The sequence below is a fragment of the Xenopus laevis genome, chromosome 1S, assembly GCF_017654675.1.
Source record: "Xenopus laevis strain J_2021 chromosome 1S, Xenopus_laevis_v10.1, whole genome shotgun sequence".
Classification (NCBI taxonomy): Eukaryota; Metazoa; Chordata; class Amphibia; order Anura; family Pipidae; genus Xenopus; species Xenopus laevis.
Window position 1 is genome coordinate 45,005,490 of NC_054372.1, and position 23,835 is coordinate 45,029,324.

The 23,835-nt window shown below is 37.1% G+C and overlaps 1 pseudogene; it reads left to right on the forward strand.

Moving 5' to 3' along the window:
* The window catches only part of LOC108704338, a 60,015-nt pseudogene that overhangs the window by 14,703 nt on the left and 21,477 nt on the right, over positions 1 to 23,835 (forward strand).

The window sequence follows — 23,835 nt, forward strand, 5'->3', positions numbered from 1 at the left end:
AAAAAACAAGGTTTTTGTTATTTCTTTAGCTTAACAGATAGGGTTGCCACCCGGCCGGTATTTTACCAGCCTAGCTGGTAAAATATCTGCCAAGGCGGGGGCCGGTTTTACAAATTTACCGGCAATGTAGCTGCCGGTAAATTTGTAATACGCTTCAAAAGAGCCCACGGCCTGCCCCCAATCCCCTGGAACTTAACTTTTCTTTTGCTTCTTTTATTGTCCGTGGCACAGCGATGCCCCTTTTGACGTCACGGCCCGCCCCTTTGTGTCCCCGCCCCCCACCAGCCGGTAAAGAATTTTAGAAAAGATGGCAACCCTATTAACAGGTCAAACAGGGAAATTGAAGCTACTGCATGTTTGATCATGCAGTGAACTTTGAAAAAGGCTGTGTAAGGCCTGAAACATTGTTCTTTGCATGAGAGCTGAGCCAAGATACCAATAAAGGCTTTTTAATATTGATCTATTAATGGTGCTGTGACTTCACTTTTCTAGTATCCAAGTGAGTTGGAGTGGACAACTTTACACAAACACCTTGAAAGCTATAAGTGTTTGGTGAGTGCTGATTAATTGCATCACATGCAGTGAACTATGCAGGGATATCACATTGTGTATGTGTTTTCTTTAGGCACCAAAGCAGAATGCATTATGCCTCGGCCCTCCATTTCATAAACTGTCAAGCAATCAGCCAGTAACTAAAATCTGCGTCCTACAGGAGCCCCATGTGTCTGTTACCGCTATCATTTTGCCCTTGATTGTCTTTTATATATGATTAACAATAAACAGTTTGCTTTCTTTGACAACTTTTGTTCTTGTTCAAAAAAAAAAAGTAGCTGGAGTGCAACTGTGAAAGCAAATTAAATCTGGTCGTAGAAAGCAACCCACACTAAGCTAATTAATCTTTATATTTAAGTCATCTATAATTTGCACAAGAAATATTTTATTGCAATGTACAGAGAATAACAGACGTAACTTCCAATGAGATATTGCATAGTTAAGACTTAATGAGATTTGCCTTGTGATAGCTTGTAAACTTAAATACACTGTTATTCACTGATGGCAAATGCATACTTTTTTACTCAAGTAAAACCAAAAGCATATCTTTTTAATCAATTAAAGCAATTAATGCCCCAACGGGAATGTAGTAAAATAAGATATGTACTGATAGCATATGTTGCTATAAAGATGAATTATAAACTATTTGGTTGATGAAGACACAAAATACTAAGTTGCAGATTTGACGGATAGAATAAAAAAGTATTTATAACACAGAATGCTGATTTTTGTAGTTTTTTAACTCTGATCAATAACTAATTGTTGGAATTGTGTGTTATGATGGCTCTAGTAAACTGTTCACACTGCAAAAGATATGCTGGAGGTAAGCCTCTAATGGGGGAATGTAATATGTTTCATTAGCGCAAAAACCACTGCGAATATTAGCAACCATTTTTGCGTCCTTTTTGACCAATTGCAAGCCTTAACGACTGTCTCACAAAGTTTACGACCAAATGCCTTTTGCAAACATTTGCAGTGTAATAAAACTTCACAATTGCAAAGCATATTTTGCGGCAAAATATTTAACGAAGCTCTATAGCAGGTGTTAAAGCTAACCTTTGGTTAATGATATAATATTCGCCAACGAATGATTTTACATTGCAAGCAGCAATAAACAATTGCAAAAACACCATTTTAAACATCTCTTGCAATTTTTAATTGCATCATTATATGCCCCTACATATACAATATGATTAACTTTAAATATCACATGTGCCTTGGTACCACAAGTTGCAACACATTCAATCCAAACCATGTAGCATACATGCAATTATGTATAACGTCACAGACTTGACAGATCAAACCTAAACTGATGGTACAAAGTAAGGGGGAGCAGATCATATTGTAGCTGAAACATATGAGCTTCAGCTCTGATCCACCATCTGCCGATGCATACTTCCCAAGATCAGTTCAATCTGTCTCTGGCATTAATGCATTAGCCTGCTCTCCACACCCTGTATCTCCAAACAGGAAAAGCTGCAAACAATATGAAAACAAAATTATAGTCTTAGTTTTGGCGTAGAAGGCCCTTCAGATTAATAAGTATCTATAAGCAACATGCTTTGCAGAGACGTACAGTTAGGACTTCATTACAGGCCTCTTATTATAAAAGAGCCAGCATGAAACCCTATAGTGAAAAACTACACCTGGGGCCTGATTCCTCGTTAAATTATAATGGTCCCAGTGTTTACTACAAACCAAGGGAAGCCTATAGTTCAACTGGTCTTGTAAAACAGCTGGCTAGAGATGGATAAATTTCTAGGCAACCACTAATATCCATGTGTGCTCAGTTAGTTTTCTTCCTTCTAAGGGCCTTATTTCAGTCATTTCAAATAAGCCTACTTACAGACTGATTTCCATCCAGAAGCACTGTACAGCAACAGCATTGACAATATGCCTCTCTGTTTTATTTTGTTATTATTAATGATTATTAATGAAGCAAGTAAGTGGGTTAGGTACAGGATGCATGTATGGTTAGAGCAGTGATCCCCAACTAGTAGCTCATGAGCAACATGTTGCTCTCCAACCCCTTGGAGTGGCCTCTAAGCAGGTGATTATTTTTGAATACCTGTCTTGGAGGCAAGTTTTAGTTGCATAAAAAACAGGTGTACTGCCAAACAGAGCCTCAATGTAGGTTGATAATCCACAAAGGGGCTACCAAATAGCCAATCACAGCACTTATTTGGCACCCCAAGAACATTTTTCATGCATGTGTTGCATGCATGTGTTGCATTACATTTGTTCAAAATGTTGGGGATCCCTGGGTTAGAGTGTGGGTTTAAGAAAAGAGACCACTGCAGAACTCTACGATGGAGTGACACATAATCACAGCTATTTATCTCAGGCATGACCAACACTACCTCATCTTTAAAACCACACTTAATACATTTACCACTTAGTGAAGCTCATCCATTTCTAGCTATTTTTTTGCCTGTAGTCTAGTGTCCCAAACCCAGAACAAACCCCAAGACTCCTGCCTGTAGCCTGTCCATTTCTGAATATCATAGGAAACAGAGAATTTATTGAGTTTCCGCACTAATAATTTGCCCACAATTGGACATAATAATCCAGAGATTTGCCATCACTGGTGTGCTGCATTGGACAGGTGCTCACAGGAATTGTTGCTTCTGGTGATTGAGGAGACGGGTCGTGAGCTGAAGGCAGTGTGTGGTAAAATACTGCAATTTGAAACAACTAACTTAAATACTCTTTTAAGATGGATAAACAGATCAACTGGCTGAGTAAGCTACAAGAGCAAATTGTTAATATAGAAGTGATATACTGGCCTTTAATGTATATTAATGGAGGGAGGCTTGGAACGCAACAATACAGGATGATGACACAGCAAGTGAGGCTTGGGTATGTGTTAAGCAGTTCTGAATCGGAGGAAGAAATGGAGAAATGGAAAAGAATAACAGATACCAGCTTACAATTTTTCTATTAGCCAAAATCTAGTTTTTTGGTTTAAATGGAAGGTCAAAATGATTGCAGTTTAAGCCTCTCTGTTTAACTTTGAGGGGGTTCTTTATCAAAATCCAATTTTTCTGTTTTTTTTAAAAAAAAGTCAGACCAAACTAATAGGATTTTTTTTTTTACGAATTGTTCGATTTTTTGGTCTTTTTCTTGGAAAAACACACATTTTTCGGATTTTAGCCTGAAAAATCTGAAATAATTGGATTTTCGGATAATTCCAGTGCAGACCACAGAAACTTCCAAATAGGATAGGGACCTCTCCCATTGACTTATATACAGCCTCGGCAGGTCGAAGATGGCGGATTTTCCGATTCTGACTTTTTGCAGCATTGGGCTTTAAAATATCCTGAAGAATTTGAGTTTTGCCCCCAAAAGCCCAACCAGAGTTTAGTAAGTAAACCTCTAAGTGTCACTTCTGTCCAGTAGACACTATTACATTAGTGTTTCTACCTTTAAATAACCTGCTATTACTACAGACTGAGACAGCTAATGCTCTAGATTGTATTATATATATATTATTAACATTTATATTTGTAACTTTAAGCACTAAAGAACACAAACTATTTCTAACCAGTAGTTTTCTTACAGTGTCACATTACCAGTTCAGAAAAATCCTTGTGATTTTGTTGAATTGTTATTTTATTTTGACAGATATTTTGTAGGTTATACTCTATTGTTGTGTCTTTGCTGTGTACAAACAAGTGTTATTATAATGCAGTGTAACAATGTCTGGGATGTTTAGCTGTCAGCAAAAGCTTGTGCAAGTTTTTTACAGTGTTCTGTTTGATGAAGTGGCAAGACAATTGGCGTGCTGAAAGAGACAACGATATATAGCCTTTTAAATACACAGGAAGATTGTCATTGGAGAACAGGCTAAAGTCGGATAACAAAGAAAGTTATGCAAACAGATAACAGGCACTGGTCAAGGAATAGTCTGGAATAGACAATGAAGAACTGGTGAAATCAGCAGTATTAAACAATTTATCCCACTCAGGAGTAAGACCTACAACAGTTCTTTGAATCCAGGTCTCTGGAGTCTTTTCATTTAGATTTTGTGTCAAGCCACGCTGAATCGTTGTATCACACATTTTGGACCAAATTGGACTAAACTGATTATTGGTCCTGTAGCTAATGGTCACATCATACACTGGGGTCTACAAAGGGCATTCCTCATCCAACGAGATTTTCTAACTTGTCTAATGGTTATCTGCTCAATTTTTACCCAGATATCGGTCAGGCATGCCATCGGTGGGCCCCATATAAGACCAATAAACTGCTAATTCAGTTTGGAGGGATCAAGTTTGCAGCTTTTATCAGCCTGTGTATGGCCATGTATGTACCTAGTCAACTGAAATCAGAAATGTAAAACAATTCAGAGTGCACCCAGATATTTTCATTGAGCCTGTGGTGACATTTTATTTTTGGATCTGGCACCTTGCTGAGGATTGTGTTTTATTGCATTACATATGTATGCTTACCATAGATATGCCATTTTGGTCTTGCGTTGACCCTGGCCTTGCTATATTATATAAAATTGCCTATTAAGAGTGGATGCATCTAATATGGGACTATGCTTAAAGGGGTTGTTGACCTTCCACACAATTTTTTCAGTTCAGTTGTTTTCAGGTTGTTCACCACAAACAAAAGCTTTTTTAATTTGTTGTCTATCTATTTTTTAAATTTTTCCAAAAATGTAAGTTGAAAGGGGACATATAGCATACATTTTCACAATGTATCAAACCTTGTAAAATAATGTAAATAGAAGAAATAGTTTTATTTCAATACCGTTTGGGTCAAAAATGTTTGTATTAGCTTGAAAACTGTGCTCAGCCCACACCCTTTGCAATCTTCCTTTCCAATATCAGGCTCTGGAGCCGCTGGCGCCTTCTGCCTTAGTTATAGAGCAGCAGCCACTGAGAGATAGGTGTGTTAATGATATTTTCCCTTCCATGAACTGCTCCTTTCTGTCCTGTTCCTTTCCCCATTCCCCTCTCTGCAGGGTTCGTTCCTCTGCCCTGTTCATTTAAACCCCCTACCTACACTGTTAGTTTCTCTCCGCCTCTGCCCTGTTCATTTAACCTTTGCAACTTCCCGCATCTGTTATTATATGTTATACAATTCCAGAACATTAGCTGTTTTTTTTTCCTTTGCAAATCCCTGCACCTGATCATTTATTGTTCCAGAAAAGCTGTATTTATTCCTTTGCAACTCCCTGCACCTGATCATAAACTGTTCCACAACGGCTGCATTTTCCCTTGCAACTCCCTGCACCAGATCATAAATGTTTCCAGCATAGCTGTATTTATTCCCTTGCAACTCCCTGTACCTGACCGTAAACTGTTCCACAACAGCTGCATTTTTCTTGCAACTCCCTGCACCTGATCATAAATTGTTCCAGAACAGCTTCATGTATTCCCATGCAACTTCCTGTGCCTGACCACAACAGCAGCTTAAGTTTTCCCTTACAACTCCCAGCACCTGGTCAACAATTATGCCAGAACTGCTGCATTTATTCCCTTCCAACTCCCTGCACCTGATCATATATCAATATGCAGGAAAACAAACCTACAGCTGCTGTTCTGGAATATCATAACAGTAAATACTAATGTACACTGTTTGTATTAACTTTAGAATGTAATAGAGGCAGAGAGAGTTGCATAGTGTATAACAATGTATTATGGACTATAGATTATGTGCAGCTGGGCAAGTACCTTTGTGACTGATGCCTATTTGCTATGGAACACAGGAGCATACTGTTGTACTTTAAATAAAAGAAAATATTACTATTACATTACTATTACAGTTTGTATTAATCTTCACATTTATTGCTTTATGTTGAGCAGTTAAGGTATTTTGTTATAAGTGAATGATCAGGCAGCAGCATAAGACAGTTATGTGCAGGTTGGGAAGACAGGACAGAGGGTGGAAGGGGAGGAGTTTGGCTGCTTCAGCCTGTCAGTCAGTGCTGTGACCACTTCCTGTGGGAGAATGAACAGAGACTGTTTAAAATAGTTAAAGAGTCTGCGATACCCCCCCCCCAGAGCGGCTTTAGAAAGTGAAAAACAAAACGTTACACTTCAATATTAGAAAAACGGTCACAAATAGAAAGTACAGTAGTTGGAAAAAGTCTTTATTTCTGGTGAACAATCCGAAAACAACTGAACTGAACAAAGAGTTTGAAGGTGAACAACCCCTTTAAGAAACTTAGGAAAGTTACAGATAGGACCTGATACATTGCAGCATATGTTGAACTCAGATACGTGTGTTTTTCATGGTTATGAACAAAAGATTCTCCACTTTTGCTCTTATACGACCGTACTGATTTTGTAGAAGAGAAAATGCAAAGTTTTACAAATCCTCCAGTTGGATTCATTTAGGATTGCCATATAATCTCATAAGAAAAGGTATTAGACAAATATACGTTAAGTAAAAGTCATCAGGGATTTAGGATAATTAAAATGCCCTTATGTTCATACATGACATGAAACTGTAAGACTAGTACCCTGCATCATTTTTTAATAATTGCCATTTAATTGGATGATAGATTATGCCTGTTTTCTTTGTGTTTGGTTTTAAAGGTATCAACTGCCAACCTACATAGCTAATTATACACTGTTATCAAAACCCTTTTGCAGCTTTTGTCAGCCTGTGTATGGCCATTTATGTACCTAGTCAAGAACTAGTGAATTAAGCAAGCAAAGTGCATCAGAGAACCAGAGAAAGGACCTATGTGGTCTGAAATATGCAAGGCTATGCATCTCTAAGTCAACACAAGAATTGCACTTGCACTGCTCTCCAATGTATTTCTGTTATTTATATGATAATTGTGTTGGATATGGTGAATTCAAACCAACAACAACTCTGCAGTAATACTAAGGATCTCTTTCCAATTAGCACATCATTTCTTATCACTTACTGAATGAGCTAAATATTAATTCTTTTGGGAGGTATAGGTTTGCTTTAAATATGCACATTTGCCAAAACCTCCCTTTAAAATTGGGCACTTCCAAATCTAGCTGAATAAATATCAGTATACTTGCAAGATTACAAAGAAGCCAGTGCAGACTGCAGCATTGTGTGTTACTAGCCTTTGGCCAAAAAAAAATTTCAGATATCTCTTTTTTTTGACAATTCTTTTATTAAGTTTTTAATGTAAATGTTGTCACAGTGACTTGCTTATTGTACAATAAATAAACATTGTGGTGCCATTACTTCCAAAGCTTACTTGCGGTTGCAAATAAACCATCTCTAAAGTGCAATTTCAACACTATAACCGTGAGTGAATGTGGCGGATTCATTTATATTGCATTAAGGAGATTCATGTGGGAAGGGGGGCAGGCATAATAGAAGTATGGAAGGCTTCGCCCCCTGTTTGTATTACTGTATGTCAGAGGTCCTGGGAGGCTTAAAGATCTGCCCATGGTGTCAAATATTTTGGGGCAGCCTCTCCTCATCTATCAAACAGCTTTTTATTGTGAGGACCTGCAAACATTTGACCGATAAAATTTGTGGAGCATGTTGTGGTACATATCAGTGCTTCATCATTATGTGACCTTTTATTGATTTTCCACCACTGCACACAGTGCTGAAAAGGCTTTAGCAAATGTTCTTCATATTAATAGTACAAGATGAGGTTGTTCTTTTTGTTTCTATTTAAAAAAATAAACATAATGTATCTGACTGCTTGGCTTCATTCTGTTCAGTCATGGAATATTAGACAATGTACATTTTGATATTTGCCTTGACAAATAAAAGTCTTTGTCATGCTGACATTTACAAAGGAAATGCATTTTTCTACTGGAGAAAAATACACAATATTCTGCCCGTAATAAATGAGACCAAAGCTAGCTGCATGTACAGTATATTAATTATGCACAAAATCCACAGCATTTCTTATGAAATACATTAAAAATTGATCTGCACAGTTTTTTTCTATGAAAAAATAAATTGCAATACCTGTGATTCAAAAGTGAGGTTTATTAAAGTGCTCATGACATGCAGGTTACAATCAGATGTTTCGGGCCAAAGACTGCCCTTCCTCAAGTGATAGGCAGTCCCGAAATGTCTGATCATAACCTGCATGTCATGAGCCCTTCAATAAACCTGGGAACACCCTACTTTTGAATCACAGGTATTGCCAATTATTTTTTCTCAGTACATGTGTAACTGGCGGTAGAGAAGGCCAGTACCAATACCTTTCCCCAATCAACATATTTTTTGCACAGTTATTTTCTAAAACAAGAAAAGCTGTACAGGTATGGGACCTGTTATTCAAAATGCTCAAAACCTGGAGTTTTCCTGATAAGGGTTCTTTCTGTAATTTGGATGTTCATACCTTAAGTCTACTAGAAAATCATGAAAACATTAAATAAACCCAATAGGCTGGTTCTGTTTCCAATCACGTTTAATTACATCTTAGTTTGGATCAAGTAGAAGGTGCTGTTTTATTATCACAGAGAAAAAGGAAATCTTTTTTTTAAAAAAATTGGAACTTTCTGGGTTTCCGGTTAATGAATCCCATACTTGTATTAAGATATTACTGCTTACATCTAGACTATAGAATTCTTTTAGTGGAAAATATCAGCCAGTGACACTTTAACTATGACATGTTTATTTAGTTTGGTGCTCACAGAAATGTAGCCTAAAGACTATATACCGAAAATGAGCAGAAATATTTAACAAACTGTGTGCCTGGACTTACAGGCAATGCCTTGAAAATTGTAACAACTACAAAATACCATGAAAACCTAGCATTGAATACAGAGCAGAAATATGAATTTAGAGTAAACAGGGAATTGCGTACTTGAAATGTTCCCTTGGTTCTTATCTTCTGTCAGTTTCCGTGCCTTTTATGACCAAAAAGATCAATAAACAATAGTGGTTCTGGATTACTGTCAGAATCTTAAGGGCTCCTAAGAGAGTAGTACTGAAAAGAAACACTAATACAGCAATGTGTTCAGACTAGAGACCACGCGGATAAAGCTATTGATTAGTTATCCACATTGCTTATCTTTAACCTTCTTTGAAAATGTAGTTTTGCCTAAATTTCCTTATGATACTTTTATACTAAATCTTTCCCCCCAGAGTAATCCTTATGTCCAGTACATGGTGTTCATGTTGAATTATGCAATGGATTATGTCTTGCTCATGTTTGAAGGGACTAGAGATTAGCAGAGTTGCACTGCATTTATTTTGAATTTACACAAAACCAATTCCATTTTCATTTTAATCCCTCAAGTTGCTATTATATCTTTGTATCTACAATAGCTTCCAGGCATAGTAGCTTACCAGAGACTTCAGGTTCAGTAACACAGATCTCATCAAAAGATATAATTATATTTATTTATCTCTTGTTAGTTGCCTTCCAGTTATAACATTTTTATCTATTCACAGAAAACATTTTTTACTCCCAGTGAACACCTACTCCATATGCTGGAAGGTCTGGGGTATGTGCACCTGGACCTCCTGTTAGCCTGTAGGCGTTTTTTCCGCTGGAGTCTTATATTTTGAATATTATATATTACAGAGCAGTCCGTTGAATAGGTCTTGTTGGTCTGGACAGCACCGGATTTGTAAAAAAAGCTTGTACCCCCTACCCACGACGCATGTGCGCTACCTATCACCGATGCACGTGTGTGTGTAGAAGGAATGTGCTTTTAAAAGTTTTGTTTCTGGTTACTTTATTTAAAATTACTCAAAAACCCTACTAGTCCCACCCATCCCGCCCATGTACTGCAGCCTACTTTCCGTGGATGTGTAGGCGGCACTCAGCTCATTGCACTGTAGGAGAGGAATAAATCAGCAGCTAGGGCCAGGCTGACCTGATAGGGAACTGAAGTCTGTCTTTGCTTGTGTGACTGCAGAGCTGTGATTAGCTGTCCTCCTCCTACTGTGCTTCTGGCAGGGACAGTTAGGATACGCCCAAGCCTCATTTGAACATCTAAAGGGAGCTCTAATAAAGGGGCTATTTTTAAATATAATACAAATTTTTATCCCTACGCAAAACCAGCACCATATAGCATGCATTATTGCCTACAAAATTCGTTTTTTTCCGTTTATCCTCTATGTCTCCTTTAAAAGTTTATCTATATAGTGTTTAATTTTTAAAGACATCATATTTTTTTTGCTAACATTTATTTTTACCGGTAAAGTTAGGATGCGGAGAGATGCAGAGACTCAAGATTATTTTGTGCTTTAGTTGTATACTTTCAGCATATTTTTTATTATTTTTCCAGATTTTCATAGTGTGCGCCCCTAGGTCGTTCGTCGCCCCTGTCCCCTCCCCTTTATTCGTGCAAATTTTCATCATCTGGACTGGAGCAATGGGGATTGGTGCATGGCAATTTAAAAAATGATTGTATCTCCAGCGCAAATAAAAATAGCTGGCACTGGTGAGGGTGTAGAATCACTCTGGGTAGAGATTTTGACTGGGCAAAAGGTAACAAAAAGAATTATCATTGGTGTATGCTATAAACCACCTCGTATAAGTGTCGAGTATGAAGCCCAGCTACTCTTGCAGATACAAGCGGCTTCACAGCTGGGTCAAGTTGTTGCTATGGGTGACTTCAATTATCCAGACATTGACTGGGGTAATGGGGTTGCTAAGACAGTAAAAGCTAGTAGGTTTGTAAATATGCTGAATGACAACTTTTTATTCCAGCTCGTTCAAGAACCTACTAGGAATAACTCTCTTTTGGACCTTGTAATAACTAACAATACTGAACTCATCTCTAACATTTGTGTGGGTGAGCATTTAGGGAATAGTGATCATAACACGGTCTCCTTTGAGATTCTGTTGCAGAAGCAATTCTATACGGGAGTAACTAAAACACTAAATTTCAGACGTGCAAACTTTGACAGTATAAGGGTATCTCTGCAACATATTAAGTGGGAAATGCTTTTCACAGGGTTAAACACAGAACAAAAATGGGAAGTCTTTAAAATGCTGCTTAATAAATATACTTGTCAGTATATTCCACTTGTAAGCAAGGAACGTCGTTGCAAAGCAAAACCTTTTTGGTTCAATAAAAGCGTTGGTGTTGAGGTGGGTAAGAAAAGACGTGCTTTTAAGGCTTTCAAGTTAGCTGGTACAGCCGAAACATTTATAAGGTACAAGGAGGCCAATAAATCATGCAAAGAAGCTATAAGGCAAGCTAAAATTGCTATAGAAAAGGATATTGCAGCAAGCAGTAAAAAAAAAAAAAAAAATTATTTTTTAAATATGTCAATAGTAAAAAAATGAAGCAGGAAGGGGTGGGACCCTTACTATCAGAGGGGGGTCAGCTGGTTGATGAAAACAAAATAAAAGCGCAGATTCTGAACTCGTATTTTTCATCTGTCTACACAAATGAAGAACCAGTAAGTCAAGGTTTCCTTCTTAACACTCCCAATTCTAGTAATACAACTAATGATGCATGGTTCACACATGAAGAAATTCAAAAGAGACTTGAACATGTTAAGATTAACAATGGTCCAGGGCCAGATGGTATTCATCCCAGGGTAGTTAGCGAGCTTAGCTCTGTGATTGCCAAACCTCTTTACTTAATTTTTCAGGCTTCATTGAGATCTGGCATAGTGCCGAGAGACTGGCGAATTGCTAATGTGGTGCCTCTATTCAAAAAAGGATCCCGTTCTCAGCCTCAAAAACTATAGGCCAGTTAGTCTGACGTCAGTATTAGGAAAGCTTTTCGAAGGGTTAATAAAGGATAAGATACTGGACTTCATAGCAAATCATAATACTATGAGTTTGTGCCAGCATGGTTTTATGCGTAATAGATCTTGCCAGACTAACTTAATTTCTTTTTACGAGAATGTAAGTAGAGACCTCGATTCTGGGATGGCAGTGGATGTGATTTACTTAGACTTTGCTAGAGCATTTGATACAGTGCCACACAAAAGGTTACTGGTTAAATTAAGGAATGTTGGCCTGGAACATAGTATTTGTACCTGGATAGAGAACTGGCTAAAAGATAGACTACAAAGAGTGGTGGTAAATGGAACATTTTCTAATTGGACCAGTGTTGTTAGTGGAGTACAGCAGGGCTCTGTACTAGGTCCCTTGCTTTTCAACTTGTTTATTAATGACCTGGAGGTGGGCATTGAAAGTACTGTTTCTATTTTTGCAGATGATACTAAATTGTGCAGAACTATAGGTTCCATGCAGGATGCTGCCACTTTGCAAAGTGATCTGTCTAAACTGGAAAACTGGGCAGCAAACTGGAAAATGAGGTTCAACGTTGATAAATGCAAGGTTATGCACTTTGGCAAAAATAATATAAATGCAAGTTATACACTAAATGGCAATGTGTTGGGAGTTTCCTTAAATGAAAAGGATCTAGGGGTCTTTGTTGATAACACGTTGTCTAATTCTGGGCAGTGTCATTCTGTGACTACTAAAGCAAATAAAGTTCTGTCTTGCATAAAAAAGGGCATTAACTCAAGGGATGAAAACATAATTATGCCTCTTTATAGGTCCCTGGTAAGGCCTCATCTGGAGTATGCAGTTCAGTTTTGGACTCCAGTCCTTAAGAGGGATATAAATGAGCTGGAGAGAGTGCAGAGACGTGCAACTAAATTGGTTAGAGGGACGGAAGACTTAAATTATGAGGGTAGACTGTCAAGGTTGGGGTTGTTTTCTCTGGAAAAAAGGCGATTGCGAGGGGACATGATTACACTTTACAAGTACATTAGAGGACATTATAGACAAATGGCAGGGGACCTTTTTACCCATAAAGTGGATCACCGTACCAGAGGCCACCCCTTTAGACTAGAAGAAAAGAACTTTCATTTGAAGCAACGTAGAGGGTTCTTCACAGTCAGGACAGTGAGGTTGTGGAATGCACTGCCGGGTGATGTTGTGATGGCTGATTCAGTTAATGCCTTTAAGAATGGCTTGGATGATTTTTTGGACAGACATAATATCAAAGGCTATTGTGATTATAAACTCTATAGTTAGTATAGGTATGGGTATATAGAATTTTAATTAAAAGTAGGGAGGGGTGTGTGTATGGATGCTGGGTTTTCATTTGGAGGGGTTGAACTTGATGGACTTTGTCTTTTTTCAACCCAATGTAACTATGTAACTATGCATCCCCTAGGTGGCCTTTCCACAAATCCGGGCCTGGCAGCAGTTCCCTTGCCAAGCTTACTACTCACAGCTTGCCCAAGTTAGTTTTTCCCCACAATGCCAAGACAAGTGCAGATCTGTGTAGCAATGTTGGTTGCTAGAATCTATGGCCATATCTTTAAGGAAACCCTGAATGAGTAACAGGTTTTTAGGCTTAAAAAGCTTGTCAGTTTCTACAATTTTTACTTTGTTTTAAAAGCCCGTTCAGGTAAAACTATGAAAATTGCCAATTGCCAAAACTCTGTGTTAGTTAGGAAAGTCATGTGGGATTTCCTTAAAGATTGTTTGTGCGAAAAGCAAAAACAATCATAAATATTTTCTGTCTCTATGTATTGTCTCTGTGTTTATAATCAATTTCACCAATAAACATTCACTAGCTCCTCTCAATATACACAACTGAAACGCTTCATATTTTACACTCCCTGTTCTTTTATAAGCACCCGAAGAAGATTTTTCTCTTTGTACAAATGTTCTTTTCTCTTTGTAAAAAGCCTTAGTTGTCCCAGTTTCCTTATGTTCTCTCAATGCTCATCCGTAGTATGTCGATCATATTAAGAAATCAATCAGGCTACCCAAGGAATAAATATTGTCACTGCCTGTATGGACATAAAACCATATTAACACGGTTTTACTCTTGTATAAAGCAAAAATATACTAGAGTATTTCATAATTTTGTGTTTCTCTTCAATAGCTATTTGTTAATATACATTTGCATGGACATTTTTGTTTTCTATTTTAGGTAATTAACAGAAGATGTATTGAAGCTGCCGTAATGAAAGGCTTGGCATTAAACTGTTTTGTAAAAACAAAAAGTCTTTATTTGACCAAAGCACTATTTCTACTCAGATCTTCCAGTAAGTACAGTATATTATAATATATTTCTTACATTGCCCCTAACAGGTTGAAGCTGTAGCAATGCTGCCTGGACTTGTACAGATCTTTTGGCTATATATTGTGTTTTTGCAGTATTTGTTGTATTGTTAAGGCTGAAAGGAATTGACTGAAATGCTTTAGAAATTGAGAACAGTTAAAACTTTTCAAATGGGCCATTCTAAAACATTTTAAAGGAAAACTATACCCCCCAAACAATGTAGGTCTCTATAAAAATATATTGCATAAAATAGCTCCTATGTAAAATCCTGCTTCATGTAAATAAACCATTTTTATAATAATATACTTTCCTAGTAGTATGTGCTATTGGGTAATCATAAATAGAAAATTGCCATTTTAAAAAATAAGGGCCACCCCCTGGGATCGTAGGATTCACTGTACTCACAAACATACCAACAAACCATACATGTTAGGTCACATGAGCCAATTAACAGACAGAGTTGTGTCTTTTGCTTCCACACTTCTTCCTGTTACAGTTAGTGTTGTAGTATTTCTGGTCAGGTGATCTCTGAGACAGCACACAGACCATCACGAAATGGTGGCTCAAGGCAAGAGATGTAAAAGGGCAATATTTACTTAAATATATATTCCAGTTTGGTAAGATTCTTTAATATGCCACTTAATATAATATGAACTATCTGTTGCTTAAGTGTTCATTTTGGGGGTATAGTTTTCCTTCAACTGAAACGAAAATCGTCTGTTTAAACTCTGTGTCTCTGTGTACATGAAATTGTATTTCTGTGCAGCTTTTTACACAGCTTTATAAAATGTGTGCCTTCATTGGTGATGCTTTTCATATTTTATGTCAGTTTTAAGATTTCTAATATTAATCAAGCAATTTGGTATGCTTCCTCTTATCCATGATGTTTGAGTAGTTGTACAAATTAGTGAAAAATGGAACACCATGACCTACAGTAATAGCATTGCTTACATGGCCAATGCACTTTTCATCTATTTTGTCTGACTGTAGAATTGCCTGTGTCAAAGTTAATCTGACTTTAATGTTGTATTTCATAGTTACTCAATAGAAAGGAAATGACCAAATAAAATGTAAAAAATTATTTTTCATCCCATTATTCCACTGACTGATATCAAGTTTAATCAACTAATTTCACCCAATGGATCATTGCACCAAATGTTCCCATCCATTCAATTGAAAGTAATTAAAATATCTTTATTTTAAAAATAAAAATGTTACACTTAAGTAATAAAATGGCCAGAATCAAGACAGGACGTCTCTAGGTTAGACCATTTTATTAAAGAAAAGGGACTACTATTAAAAACTCCCTCTCTTATTAGCCTGGCCTCAATAAAAAAAAATTGGGGAAGGCCATCCAAGAGACCCTTGGTGATGTAACCAATTGCATAATTTTTTAAATAAAATTAGTAGTAAAGCGACGATGAACCAGCCTACAGAATGGGAGAATCTTTTGGATTGACAGAAATTGCCAGAAAGACCCTTATCCCTAGTATACAAACTTATCCAATCCAATAAAACACCAAGTAACCCCAAATATTTTGATGAGTGGGAAAAGGAGTTGGATATTATGTTATGTCCCCATATTGGGAACAAATATGCAAGATCATTAATCAAGTAATGGGGACTCGTCTATTCCAGATAGATAAAAAAAAACCTAGTAGACTCACCGTCCACCACTTTTGTGCAGCACATGCATTGATCCCTAAGAGGTGGAAGAATGAACCCCCCCCTTATAAAAAGTGATTGGATACATTTAGTATAAGAGACTAGGTAATTAGAAGAAATTACTTGTCTAATACAAAATAAGTTAACTCAGTATAGACTAACATGGAAACCATGGCTTGAGAAATTTAAACTAAAATGATATGTGATATCGAATGCGAATTTGGATTAGACAGAGCTAATTAAGACAGATATACTATTAATGGCTGTTGGGTTATTAAAGTCATAGAAAGGACATGTTGTTTATATACATATTCTTGGATTAAAAGAATTGTTGATTGAACCTTGTACCTCCCCCTTCCCTTTTCCTCCCTCTCCCTATTTGCCATCTGTATCCTCTTCGCCCATTATTTTTTAAAAAAACTACCTCCCTTAATTCTGGCCCTTTTAGTGTTTAATTTTCAAGCAAATATATTTCAATTACTTTCAATTGTTCAAACACCTATTCCACCAGTCTTCTCATTCAATTTTTAAACTGCATGCCCTTCAGATCTTCCATCTCTCTTGCACCCTCACAGGCTAATTGTACTCATTTTCAAAACCCATGCCCCTGGCTGATTGCACCGATTAGAGTTTTACACTCCTGTATGCATGTTTAGCAAATCCTGTATGCAAGCAGACTTTATCCATTATCCATTATGCATTTCTATTGTCTTGACTCAAATACGCCCTATCTAAGACCAATCAAGAGTAACTATATATAATAACAAATCCAAACCTGTTTCTATATTCAATAACCTTCTTCATTCCTCATCAGCAGAATCACTCAACATCTCACACTTTCCTTAGAACATTGCTGATGTCTTCCAATACAAAGTAGAATTCATCCACAATTACCACCTCTACTAACTCAAACTATCTCCTTTCTAAGTCCTCTTCTGTCTACCTTAACTCTTTTCATCCTGTAACTGCTTCTGAACTCTATTAACTATTCTTGTCATCCCCACTTACAACTTGTTCCCTTGATGCATTTGCCTTCTTTTGTACTCAGTGCTGCTGAGCTCTTACCCACATATTCAACTCTTACTTGGTAAGGAAGCAGTACTTAGTGCATTATTGTTCTCACTGTACAAAGGTTCCCAAACACTGGACAAATTTGCATCTGGGCAGTAACTCATGTCAACCAATTGCATCCATTTTTCTACCTACAGCTGGCTGACAAAAGCCAATCACTGATTGTTTGCACTGGGCAAATCTGCCCAGACAGCAGACAGCTGCAGGTAGAACAATAATAGCAAACATTTGATTGGATACAGTGGGTAACTGCCAAATATTTTAATAAATTACCCCCAATTTGATACATGCTGCTATGACATCCAATGGAATTGCGCAATTGATACTGCAGTGTTTAATGGAAGGCCCCAGACAAGGAGCAATTAAAAATGACAGTACTGGATTACCACCAAGACCAAATGTGCCTCTCAGTTAATAAACGACTCTGCTAATAGAATTACAAATCCAGAGGGAAAAAATGACCAGACTCAAATACAGTAAGAAAGATGAGTAATATCAAGTATAAAATAAAATAGACTCTACACAGTAAAGCATTTCTTTACAAAAGTACTGGGAGATAGGTTATCCTCAGAGGCATTGTTGATGCTCATTTGTGGATTGCAGGTATGCTCAGTTGGCAACCAGTGCCACCATAAATGTAAATATTTGCATATAAAGTATTCATAATTTTTGTCATAAGTCTCCATTAAACTGAGTGTTTTATCACTGGTATTTCTGGGAAAACATAATTTGTATAATTGTAAAAGCATGGTCAATTATGCAATTATTTATTAGCAAATACTAAAAAGAAAAGAGAATAGAATAGCATGCTATACACAGAAAAGCCAACAGTTAATGGATTATATTATATTATTTAGAGTTAGACTGCGAATGCCTCTCCTCTCCTACAGTGCACAGAATGGCTGATGCTTCCAAGAGGAAACAGGCCTGTAATTAAATACTTTTGTGACTGATATGCATTGCCACTTCATTTAATAGAAGACAATGAGGGCATGCCTTTCATTAATAAGTTTTACATGTTTATTCAGGCTGGTTATCAAATTACCCAACAAAGGGATCTAATTGTTGTACATGGTACTCTGACATATCACCATCAAGTAGGAGAAAAATGGAATCAGATATTAACTAAATGTGTGAGGTCCGGCTAGAACAGGGCAGTGGAAAGGGTCTATATAATGAGATAAGACGACAAACCCTTGCTGATTTTAACCAAGCTGGTAAGCATTGTTTATGTAAGGTTATTCTTGATTCTGCATATGGTGTAGCACTTTGTATACTGAATATGCTTCCTTCTACAAGAGAATACTTAGGGGCACACGTAATGGTTTTAACACTATAGTTGAACTATACAGGATTATTTGTATGATAATAGTGACGGGGGTACTACACACACCCCACCCCCTTAGATGCATAAAGGCAAATAGCATTTGCCTTTAAGTGTACATTGCAATGTCCCTTTCTGACTGGCCATCAAAACACAACCATACAGTGCTACTGTGTCATGTTTGTAGCGACAATGTGTTTTAACAAAATGCCAGCCAATCACCTGGTACCATATAGCCTTATTTATTATCTGCCTCATTATCTGCCTCATACTTCATGTAAATAAACAGTTTTCATAATAATTGTACAGTACACTATGCAATTTGACAGTCCCTTCATTAACATACTATGTAGGCTGACCAGCATTAGGGCCCATTTCTGGTAAGTGCACTATGGGGCAAATTCACTAAGATGCGAAGTTGCGCCAGGCGCAACTTCGCCGCACTTCGCCAGGCGTAGTTTCGCCAGCGCTTCGCAAATTCACTAAAATCCGAAGTTGCGCACAGGGGTAGCGTAAGGTTGCGGAGTTGCGCTAGCGTTGTTACGCTATATAAAGCGAAGTTGCGCTAGTGAAGGCTAATTTGCATACGGTGCGAAATTCAAATTTCAATGGAGGAACACGTATCTGCACTACAAATGCCTAGAAAACCTTCAAATCTGCAAATAAAAATTTTATTTTGCCCTACACATGTGCCCACTGTCTAGGTAAGTTGCCATGAGTCAGGAAAAGTAGGGGGGAGGAAGGGGAGCCCCAAAAATGTTTCGATCTTTTTCAGCCTATCAGCCATCATGTAGAAAACACGCCAGCGTTTTTCGGGACTTAGAAAAAATTTTGACTTTTTTTGAAAAAATCCCTATCTACTCTATTGCGCTTCGCCAGGTCTGAGGTGGCGAAGGAAGTCTAGCGTAAAAGGTAGCGTTCGCTACACTGCGCAAGTTAGTGAATTTGCGTAGTTTCGTCGCTAGCGAAGATTCGCCTGGCGTAAGGTTGCGAAGTAACACTAGTGAAACTACGCCAGCGTTCGTTAGTGAATTTGCGCAGTAGCGAAAATGCCAAACGCTAGCGAATTAACGCTAGCGTTCAGTGCTTCGCGCCTTAGTGAATTTGCCCCATGTGCTCTGTTAATATATAATATGAGTTGAGAACTACTTATCTTTTGGTTGTTCTTTCCCATGAAGGAGAGACCACACTCCTTATATACACTTATATTTATATAACTTATAGAGCCTTAGAAGGCAAACACTTTTAAATGATGCTAAGAGGCACAGGTTAAATATTGTGGAATATTGCAGAAAATCAGACAGACATTACTTTCTCTTTCTCTAGGTACAGCACTTTTAGCCCTTGGCAAAGGGAAACCACGTTTCAGCCATAACTGGTTTTGTATGCCTAAATCAGCTTTCATGCTATCCTTTATACCTTGGCCCTTAAAGCCCTTGAGCACACCCTAACAGACCTTGATTGCTGTTTATTTCTTGTATTCTACCAGGTATTCTTCACCAGGCGCTGGACATTCATCCTCTTACCTGCCCTTCCTCCCTTTTTGTTAAAGGGGTGGTTCAGCTTTAAGTTAACTTTTAGTATGTTATAGAATGGCTAATTCTAAGCAACTTTTCAATTGATCTTCATTTTTTCTTTTTTAATTTTTTAATTATTTGTCTTATTCTTCTCATTCTTTCTAGATTTAAAATGAGGGCCACTGACCCCATCTAAAAACCCTGTAAAGCTACATATTCAGTTTTAATGCCACTTTTTTATTACACATCTTTTTATTGAGGGCCTCTCCTATTCATATTCCAGTCTCTTATTCAAATCAATGCATGTGTGCTAGGGTCATTTGGTCCTAGCAAAGAGATTGCTGAATAAAAAGTTAAATAACTCATAAACAGCAAATTATAAAAAATTAAAACATCATACTAAAAGTTAATTAAAAGGTAAACAACCCAGTTAAGTGAAAAGTAATCTGTAGTTTGAGTTAGCGTGATATTCTGTGTGTTTTCAGAAACAGTAGGCAACCAGTTTATCTTCAATTTTATTTTCAAAGCAAATGTTTTCCGTTTTCTACATTTTCTTAAGCACCAAGCATCAGTCACTGCCTTGCTTTCTATCACATTAAATTACCATGGAGATCTATTTCTTATCTTCCGAGCAAGTAATATTGGCACATTCTCCTCGCTGTCTGGCCTAGGGTAAGTCTCTTGGTTGCTTCCTAAGCCTCCTAAGTTATAGGTTAACTATAACTGTATTACTGTAAGACAGGAACCTAAAATTGAGATACCTGGCTTCCAATCTCTGCTATGCTGGGACAAGATATTTTATAAAGTTGCTGTTAAAGCCAGAAGTAGAAAGAAGTCACTATGCTTTGACCCCTTATTAATTCCTTTTTTGGCAAATATCACAAGTTTATCGTTCTATCACCTTTACTCTGCAGCACTGAGGAAAATGACAGGCTTGGGCTGTTCATAAGCTTATCCTAGGGAGACAAGTAAAGCATTACGGTACCCTGCAGTTTTCTGACAGTTGTAATGTCAGAAATGTCACTGCAAATCCAAGACAGGCACCGTAACAAAGCAATCCTATTTTTTCCTCTGGTTAGACTCGGATTATTCTTTTGTTCCACTTGTGGTGTTAAATTTTGGGTTACATTCTGCCTTGCATTGCACTGAGGTATCTGCCTTACTGACACTGAATTTTACATGAAAATGGTGGAATATATTTTAAGCAAATAATTACTCTCTGTAATTAGAAAACAATTGGATAAACAATGTTATTTATTAATATAATGTTTAAATGTGTTTAGAGAAGGTTCACAGAAAAAAAACGTATCTAGAACACCCTAGGTCACAAACGTTTTGAATAAAAGAGAAAAAATTAAAAATGGTTAGAACCCATCAATTGTTGGGGTTTTAGCACATAATAACTAGATCTCTGCTGGTGACCACCATATATGCACACAAATCCTTGTCACACACTAATGGTGAAACTATTATTCCTATTCTTTCTCTTTGTGGGGTTTGAGTCCATATTTCTCAATTGTAAGACAGAGAAGCAAGAGTAATCATAATCAATAAATTAGCTCCTTCACATCAAGGAAAACATTTGTATGTAGTAGAAAAAAATTACTAGCGTGTTGATTTAGAATTAAATTATAGATTTCAAGCCGTATTGGAACTTTAAAATTGGTATTTCCTTGGATTGGTGCTCCTCCACATTCCACATACTCCCTCTTTAGTAAAATACTCTTTTCAAGTTTGGTGGTTCAACCGGGACAAATACCCATTCATTTTTCTCCTTCAACCATCATTATCCCTGCTGGATAACCCAGAATTCCCCCCAGGCCAGGAACTTTGTGCTTTCTCCTGGCAACAGAATATTTTTTATACCTGTTTACACAGAATAATGTGTTTATCCCTAACCAAACTCTAAATAAGCAATACCATATGCCCAGTGCTAAAAAAATTTGATGCCCAGATACGCCACTATTTCTTATCAATAATGGGCTTGACCTGCCCTTGCTCACTGTGATGTTTATTATGTTTAAACTCCCTCCCATATAATAAAGCTTAGATATACAAAGTATTAGTCCACCAAATACCCCTGAAAGAATTGCATTTTGTTAGACAATGGGAGCAAGATCTACATATATGCCCAGAGGAAAACGCCTGGTTTGATATCTTGTATTAATGGGTAAATGCTCCCCTAGCATTCTTATACAGGAAACATCTCAAAAGGTTTTGTTCAGTTGATACTTAGTACCAGAGAGGTTATCTAAATGGTACCCATCTACTCCCTCAACATGCTTTAGTGGTGGTGGACAGATGCGTTCTTTCATATATATATATATATATATATGGTGGCATTATCCCAAAGCTGCTAGATTTTGATCCAGGATTTACATAATGATTACAAGCTATCTGGTCTAATACCAGAGAGTGGTTAGTGGGAATAAGTATTTAAGAATGCTTATCAGATATATATTTTTTAGCAGAAAATAAGTCTATAACAAAGGCTTGAAAATCATCTTTACTTGACTTCCAACAGGTCAAAACTAGACTTGACAATTAAATGGTGATGGCAAGACTCACTAATATAGCTAAGGGCAAATTAGATATCTTTAAAAAAAATATATGGGATCCTTGGATCCAATACATGGGTTTGGCTGCTGACTAACTCTGAAATGATGTACTATCCAACATGCCTGACAATTCCTAGATTGCCTGGATCCACAAATGTTTACCACTCTGTGTAATTGGTGCTTAAAATATAGATGGATACAATTACAGTTGATTTGTTATTGTATCGTTCACAACAGTTTTGGTCTTTTTTTCTTTCCTTCTTGCTTCTCTTTTGCGTTCTTTTTCTTTCCTTTTTCTCTCTCGTCAGTAAGCTAGCCTTGCAAACTGAACTGTTAATGATTCTGCATATGTGAATGAGTCCTGAGCAATGTATGCTAGTTTTCATTTGTATAGTAAACAAGACAAAGCTATTGTAAATTTTGTTTGTCATTTATCAAACAAATAAAAACAGCTTTTAAAAAAAAAAGCAACACTGAACACCATAGCAAAAAAAAGGGAATTTCCTTTTTAAACAAAATATCTAATTCCAATATTTGATTTCTTTAAGAAGTAACAGTAAACCGTACCGCTCAAGTCCCTGTCACCTGGGTATCTTTATGTATTTTAATCGAGATCCATTTAGTGCTATTTATTTTAATGTTTTCTCTTTTAGGAGTCGGACTAATGGAGATTGTCTTGGAACTTGATATGAGCTGCGGCGAAGAAGCAGCTGCTGCAGTTAGCGAACTTCAGCTTAGCTTGCAGGCACTAAACATGTCAGGTAAACGGCTTATAAATATTATAAGGTGAAAGACTTTTTAGTGTATAGACTAGTCCCTGTATTATATATGGTAGTTGCTTTACTGCTTGCTCTTCAATGAAGCTTAACTCTCCAGTTGCTGACATACCCAAGCAGTTGTTTGGATTTACAGAGCAATAGGTTTAGTACCAGATGAACATTTATATTAACTGTGGATAAATGATTGGTTAGAATTTGTTTGCTAATAAATAGAATGTAGAAAGCCACATAAATAGCATTCTATCAAAGAAATGTTTTTTAATCCTGTCATTGTCATACTTAGGGGCACATTTACTAAGAGTCGAATCTCGAAGTGCTAAAGCTTCGAAATTTGATCATCGAATTGAAAAATTCGATAGTCAAAGGTTTTTTTTTTTTGTTTGAATTTAGATGTTTTTG